This window comes from Petaurus breviceps, unplaced genomic scaffold (genome assembly GCF_028583685.1).
Source record: "Petaurus breviceps papuanus isolate PSGF00001 unplaced genomic scaffold, PetGlider_PUasm1.0 126, whole genome shotgun sequence".
Taxonomy (NCBI): Eukaryota; Metazoa; Chordata; class Mammalia; order Diprotodontia; family Petauridae; genus Petaurus; species Petaurus breviceps.
Genome location: NW_027185655.1, coordinates 28,333,886 through 28,342,381, shown reverse-complemented (window position 1 = coordinate 28,342,381; position 8,496 = coordinate 28,333,886).

Sequence of the window (8,496 nt, the reverse complement as noted above, 5' to 3'; positions counted from 1 at the left end):
GGGGGGGGGAAGACATAGGCACAAGCACTTTTCATTTTAGTCTGCATTATGAACACTTTCTTAACAATAAATAAAGCCCTAGTTTATAATGAATGTGAATTTCTGAGACATCTTAAACATTTGAAGTCCTCTCCATCTGTTTCCCTCTATTTCTGTCCTTAAACTCATTGCCATTTTGGGTTTCTGTTTTTGTTTTAAATTTATTTACTATTTTTCCTCAATTACATAAAAAAACAAATTTTTCATATTCCATGATAAAATTTTGAGTCCCAAATTCATTTTCTCCCTTCTTTCCTTCCCCCCTCAAAATACCAAGCAATTTGATATAGTTTGTAAATATGCAGTCAGCCAAAACATTTCTATATTAGTCATCTTGTGAAAGAAGCTACACACCAAGAAAAGTAACAAAACAAACAAACAATAACCCCCAAATTAAAAAGAGGATACTTCAATTATCATCACTTCTTTCTCTGTAGAAGAATAACTTTTTTTCATCAAAAATCTGTCAGAATGTCTTGAATAGTTATATTGCTAAGAATAACTAAGTCATTCACAGTTGATCATCATACAATATTGATGTTCTTGTATATAGTGTTCTCCTGTTTCTGCCTCCTTCACTTTGCATCAGTTTATGCAAGTCCATGTTTTTCTGCAAGTATCACATTCCTCATTTCATATAGTACAGTAATATTCTATCCAAACATATGTTGAAAACTTTTCAATCATTCCACAATTGATGTGCATCCCTTCTATTTTCATTTTTTTTCTACCACTAAAAAAAGTGAATATAAAAATTTTGCTTTATATCTCTCTTTGCAATATAGAACTAGTGTTGGAACTTCTGGGGCAAAAGCACTGTGTGAGTTTTATAGTCCTTTTGGCATAGTTCTGAATTGTTCTTCAGAATGGTTGAATCAGTTTATAACTCCACCAAAAGTGCATTAGTGTCAAACTTCCCACATGCCCTTCAACATTTGTCATTTTCATTTTCTGTCAAATTATCTAACTTAATTGGTAAGAGGTGGTACCTTAGAGTTGTTTTAATGGGCATTTCTCTAATCAATAGTGATTTAGGGTATTTGTTTCATGTAAACATAGATAGCTTTGATGACTTCATCTGAAAATTGCCTGGTCATATCCTTTGATTTTTCAATTAGGGAATGGCTCTTATTTTTGTAAATTTGAGAAATGAAGTCTCTACTCTATCAGAGAAATTTGCTATATTTTTTCTCACAGTTTTGATTACTGTGTATTTTCCTATATCCTATTTTCACCCTATTTTGCCTGCTCTCTCTGACCCCTCTCTTTCTTTTCACCCAGTTCATCCTCAAAAGTGCTTTGCTTCTGACTATACCCTTCCATCATATCTCCTTTCTATCAGCAAACTACTTATCGTATCCTCCTAATTTCCTATAGAATTACATAGATTTCTTTACCTAACTTAGTTTGTATGTCATTCCCTCTTAAAACCAATTTTGATAAGAATTAAGTTCAATTACTCTCCCCTATTACCCCATCTTCCCTTCTACTGTAAAAGCTCTTTTGCGTCTCTTACATGTAAAATAATTTACCCGATTCTTCCTTTCCCATCCCCCTAGTGCATTTTTTTATCCCACCCAATGATTTTATTGTTTTAGATTTAATCCCATCATATTCAACTCACATCCAGATCCAATATCTGTGTATATTCCTTCCACTTGACCAAGTAATGAGAACATTCTTAGTATTATACATCTTATCATATAGGAAAGTAAACAATTTAACCTTATGGAATCCACTATGATTTCTCTTTCTTGCTTATGTTTCTGTACCTCTCCACAGTCTTTTATTTGAAAATAAAATTTTCTATTCAGCTCTGTCTTTTCATCGGGAATGTTTGAAAGCCCTCTATTTCATTAAATGTAATTTTCCCCCGAAATAATATACTCACTTTTGCTAGGTAGATGATTCTTGATTGTGATCCTAGCTCCTTTGTTCTCCAGAATGTAACATTCTAAGCTCTCCAGTCCTTTAATGTAGAAGCTGCTAAATCTTGTGTTATCCTGATTATATCCCCACAATATGTGAATTCTTTCTTTCTGTCCGTTTGCGGTATTTTCTCCTAGGCCTGGGAGGTTTGGAATTTGTTTAAATTTTTCCTTTCTTTTGGGGATATCTTTCAGGAGGTGATTGGTGGACTCTTTCAAGTTCTATTTTGCCTTCTGATTCTAGAAGATAGGGCAGTTTTCCTTGTTAATTTCTTGCTAAATAATATTTTATTTTCCTTCAGTTACATGTAAGGACAAATTTTGACATTCATTTAAAAAAATTGAGCTCCTAATTTTCTCCCTTGTTCCCTCAACTTTCCCCTCCCTGAGACAGTAAGCAATTTGATATAGGTCATGCACGTTTAATCACGCAAAACGTATTTCCATATTAGTTGTGCCATGAAAGAACACAGACCCAGAGAGGGGAAAAATCCACAAAAAGTACAGAAAGTGAAAAATAGTATGCATTTATACTCCATCAGTTCTTTCTTTGGAGGTGATAGTATTTTTCACCATGAGTACTTTGGAATTGTCTTGAATCATTGCATGGCTGAAAATATTTAAGTCATTCACAGTTGATCACCATCTAGTATTGCTGTTTCCATATATAATGTTCTCCTGGTTCTGTCCCCTTCACTTTTATCAGTTTATATAAATCTGTTAAGATCTTTGTGAAACCTATCTCCTCGTTGTTTCTTATATCACCATTATACTCATTTACCACAACTTGTTCAGCAGTTTCCCAAATGATAGAAATTCCCTCAACTTTTAATTCTTTACTATCACAAAAGGAGCCATTATAAAATTTTTTGTACAAATAGGTCCTTTCCCATTTTATTTCTATTTCTTTGGAATATAGACTTAGGAGTGGTAATATTAGATCAAATTTGGAACTATGAGCAAAAGCCTTGATAATTTCTTGAAAGATGACATCTAGACTTGTTTTTTGATTGTGTCTTTCAGATTGTCTGATAATTCTAAAATTAATTCAATCTATTTTTCAGGTTACTTGTTTTTCCCATGATATATTTCACCTTTTGTACTATTTTTTCTCATTTAAAAATGTTTGTTTTATTGTTACTTGATCAATCATGGAGTCATTAATGTCCACTTCTGCAATTCTAATTTTTGAATATGTATTTTCTTCAGTGAGCTTTTATACCCCCTTTTCCCCTTGGCCAATCCTAAAACTTAAGGAGTTCTTTTCTTCAATGAAGTTTTGAATATCTTTCTCGATTTATCCAAATCTGCTTTTAAGGAGTTCTCTTCAATAGATTTTGGTGCCTCTTTTTACCGTTTGACCTATTCTGTTTTTGAAGGTGTTATTTTCTCTCTCCATTTTCTTCAGCATTTTTAAATGCTTCTCTTACTAATCTGTTGATTCTTTTTTTATGAATTTTTTTTTTGCATCACTCATTTCTTTTCTTACTTTTCCTCCACCTCTCTTATTCAGTTTTTAAAAATACTTTTTTGGGTTCTTCAAGGAGTCTTTTTACTTCTGAAACAAATTGACATTTTTTTCTTTGGAGTTTTGGATGTAGCAGTTTTGACTCTATAGTCTCCTTCTGAGTTTATATTTTCATCTTCCCTGTACTTATTGTAACTTTCTATGGCCAGATTCTTTATTGTTGTTGGTTCACTTTTCTAGCCTATTTCTTGATGTTCAACTTTATGTTAAAATTGGACTCTGCTCTTCATGTGAAGGGATCACTCTCTGGAGGTTCAATATTTTTTTATACAAATGTTTTTAGAGCTAATTCTGCATGTGTGTGAGTTTTCAGTTATTTTAAGGTAGTATGATTTAAGGAGAGGTGTATTTACTACTTTCCTGGCCTGTGTTCTGGTCTCCGAGTGACCACAAGCATTCTTTTCCACCCTGTACCTGTGACCAAGGACCCCAATCCCCTGTGTTATCTGTCTCTGTCTCTCTCTCTTTTATTTTCTCTCTCTTCTTCCATCCTTCCCTCCTTAGTTCCCTCCCTCCCTTTCTCTGTGTCTACCCTCCCTCCATCTTTCTCTGTGAACTGTGTACAGGCAATAGAGTAGAGCTCTTCCCCTGATGCCAGCAAAGGGGACCCTGTATTCTCCTTCTGATCAGTTGTCTAACCCCTTACTCTCTGTGGGCCATGAGCTCCAGAAGCAATAGCTGCTGCTGCTGATTTTGTTGCCACCAAAATCTGCTGCAGGTTTGCTGGAGTGTAGCCTCCACTCTAATCTCACCTGGGTACAAAAGACCTTTCCTGCCTACTTTCTTAATTTGTCTTGGGTTAGAAAATTGCTTCACTCTAATCTTTTGTGGGTTCTATGGCTCCAGAATTTGTTTTGAAACTTTATTTAAAGTTGTCTGGAGGGGAATTTGAGAGAGCTCAGGCAAGTCTCTGCCTTTTAGAAAAAATAAAAATGATTAAACTAACGCAAACTCCAAAATAATTATGTTCTTACTTTTAAAATATTTTATGTAAAATAGTTTGAACACCTTATCCAAGCTCTCTTCTGAGGTCTCATAGTGGAGTAAAGGTGATTCCAGATTCTTGAAGATTATGACAATGAAGCATAAATATTATGATTTTGATCTCCTGGAAAGATTTCAAATATCATCCTGGAAACAGAGTATGCTTCATTTCTTTGGTCCAGTTTGGCTAAATACAGATAGATTGACTATTTAGGATAGATTGAAGAACAGTTCAGTACATGGTGAGTTTTGAGCAGAGTTTTCTGATTTTGAGATTTTTAATGACATACAATTTTACTCTGACAGCTTTGAGAAGAATGGATTACTGATAAAAGATTCTGAAGGCAGGGAGAGAAATTACAAGATTATTGCAATAGTCTAGGCTGGAAATGATATGGAGGCCTAAACTAGGGTAATGACCAAGTGAATAAAAAAGGAGAAACATGGAATAAATGCTGTGTATACAAAGAGCCTCTCTCTCTCTCTCTCTCTCTCTCTCTCTCTCTCTCTCTCTCTCTCTCTCTCTCTCTCTCTTTCTCTCTCTCTCTCTCTCTCTCTCCCCCCATTTCTACCCCTCCCTCCCTCTCCTCCCCTATTCATCTAGCTACCTACTTATATGGTTAAACAACCATCTATCATCTATGTATGTCTAATGTGTATACATCTATTATATCATTGTGCGTGCAAGAGACAAGTCAATTTCAAGGAATGACAGGAAACACTTCAGCTATAACAACAGAAATGAACTCAATTTTAAAGCCAGGTGATAACATTTTGTAAAGCATTTGACTCATTTCATTTAATTGCCATAAGAACCCCATGAGATAGATATTCTATAGGGTACATGTGCTCCAGAGATGAAATATACACTTTACATATAAGGAAATGGAAGTTCAGAGTTTAATTACTTATCTAAGATCACTACTGTGTGAAGGATTAGAGGTCAGACCTGAACACAAACCTACCGTTTTCAAGTCAGATATATTATCCCAGTTTACCTATTTATGCTTCTCATGAGTTTAAGTTCCTTGAGTTGTATTGATTGTATATACATGATTATATTTTTGATTTCTCTTCTATTGCCTACATAGATGCTCATACACAAGCCTGTCCAATTAACAGAACCCAGTCAATTTAAATGAACACACATTTCGCTAAGCACCTACAAAGTACAATAAGTGTATTGTTATTTGAGCAAACTATTGACTCTTAAAAGATGCCACTAGAAGCATACCAAAGAATCATCCTGACAAAATATTTGAGAATGTTTCACAAAATTATTAAGTGGAAAGGGGAGGGGAATTCCCCTAAAACATCAAGAAAATGAGGGAGAAAATGAAGTTGGAAGGTTATGCATGAACTTTACTTGATGATACACCAAGTCTTCCTCATAAATTGTAACTAGTATTTATTACATAATGCTTTATTATTTGCAAAGTTTTATATATGCATATATAATCTTATTTAGTTTTAGTTGTTATTATTATTCATATTTTACAAATGAGGAAACTGAGGCTGACATATGATAAATGAATTGTCCATGGTTACACAGTTAATTCATTTTGAGGTAGGATTTGAACTCAGACCTTCTGGGCTGTAGGACAAATATTATATTCATGATAACACCTAATTAAGAAATATTATGACTTATGGCTCTTACTGGACTATTTATTAAGAATTATAGGGGCGGCCAGGTAGCACAGCGAGTAAGAGCACCGGCTCCAGTGTTGGAATTACCTGGAGATCGAATCCCAGGCTCAGACTCTTAGCACCCACCCAGAAACACCTGGCCGTGTAACCTTGAGCAAGTTACTTAACCCTGATTGCTTTTAGGAAAAAAAAAAAAAGAATTATAGATCCCTCAGGAAAAGTTTCCAATCCTTGGGCTGTTAATATAGGCTCTAGAGAAGCTGTCACAACCATAATATTAATATTGTATGTGAAATATGAAGCATAGAGTAAAACATTAGAAACCAATGGTTGATGGGAGCAAGGTGAGAGATGATGTTTTTTGAGCCAGCAAGTCTTAGTATATTACTTCTGCTCAACATCATTCATTTCTGATTAGATCTAATCTAACTCCTGATTCAAAGAATACTGCTAATTCCACCATCAATAGCCAATAAAGCTCCTCTATGGTCTTTTTCAAAAATAATCAAGAAACATGCTCTATACTTTGTCTTTCAATTTTTAATGAATAAAGACCATTACATTTATGGAGAGTTTTCAAAGCTTGCAAAAGTCTGTCTTTCTAGTTTACCACTGTGGAAAATGAAGAGTAGAAACGTTTAGTGACTTACTTTAAATCGGTTCATAAGTGTTAGAGTTTGAGTTCAACTGAAATGAAAGTCTCCTGTCTCTAAGAGCATTGGGTTTACCTATTTGCAGGATGCCTCTTCAGGGAGGAAAGCATTAATTCATAAATTAATTCATAAATCATCAACATCAATTCACAGCTAGATGGTTTAGTGCTACCTGTATTCTTATGCAAATATTCTTTCTCTCTCAAACACACACACACACACAATGTGTGCATGTGTATATAAAATTTTGTTTCTGTGATGTGTATATGTATGTAATTTTGTGCATAATGTATAGATATATTTTTGTATATATAATGTGTGTATATTATACCTATGTATGCATACATGTACACCTATATATAAATACACACGTGTATATATTAATCATATACATGCATATATGTATATATATAATTTTGTCTAACAGCACCCATTTTTCTCCAAAACATTCAATTTCCATAGTTTTTGCTCTTCATCTCTAAGTATTTTGAACATTTGCCTCAATGAGGGATAGACTATTTGGAAATGGGAGGCTAGCATTCAAGTCGATGTTATTTTCAATTGCATTATTTTTCACCTTTAGGTCACATTTCTTTTTAATGGAAATGTTCTAAAGGAAATATATTAATTATTCCTCGACAATTTTCTGATGCTATTATCTTGATCTCATTTTAAAATTATTCAGCTTTATTATTCATTTCTGGTATGTGAAAAATTTGAGTGTTATTATTTTGGTACCATTATAAATCTCAGCTCAATTTTTTAATGTATAAAATATCACAGTCAAGAAAATGGATCTTCTGCAATCCAAGTTCCTTTATGATGAATTCAGAGGCATAAACAGTGATAGAGATGCATACAAAGAAAGATAGATATAAACAGAAACAGAGAAAAATATAATCAAATGTGGCAGATTTCAGCATCCAGACTTCACCAAAATACCTCCTTGCATGGCTGAAAGTAACCTGGGATGGGATAGTTTGTGATGCAGTAGAGATTGTTGGTTATGGAGCCAGAGGACTTGGATTTGGACCCTGGCTCTGTTACTCATTGTGTACGTGACCCTGAGCAAGTCATTTCAGTTATTTGGGCCTGTTTTCTTCATCTGGAAAATGAGCAAAATTACTAGCTAAAGCTCTATGATCTGAGATAATAAATGATTTTAAGTTTGTATTGCTGCTTCCCAGCTTCATTCAGCTATGCCTTTCTCTTACCCCACCTGTGCATAGTGTATTAGGTGTTCATTGATCTCCTGTTCTCTTCAAACTCTCTGCCTATCAAAGCAGGAAAAGAACTGCTATCAACTGTTTATACTTGCAGATTGACTAACTGCATTTTATAGAGAGTTTTAACAGTATTTAAAAATTCTTCAAAGAACATTCAAACTAATTTTATAATGAAGGGCCCAGTGATATATCATATCAGGAATCAACAAGCAGATAGTGTTTTTTGTTTAATTTAGAATTCCCTGAAATTCATCTAGCACCTAAGCCTTCTCCTAATATGCCTCAAAGAAAAACTGCATTTGAGTTTTTAAAGTGACTTTTCATGGGGGACCCAAGAGATAGCCTACATCTTTTCCCTTCAGAAAGAAGTCCACCCCCCACACCATCCCACCCCCATGCTTGGGTCCATGTTATGCTTTTAGGGACACCATAGCACTTTCTTTTTGGGTTATTTTATTCTAGAATTCATTTTTAATAAAGTACAGATT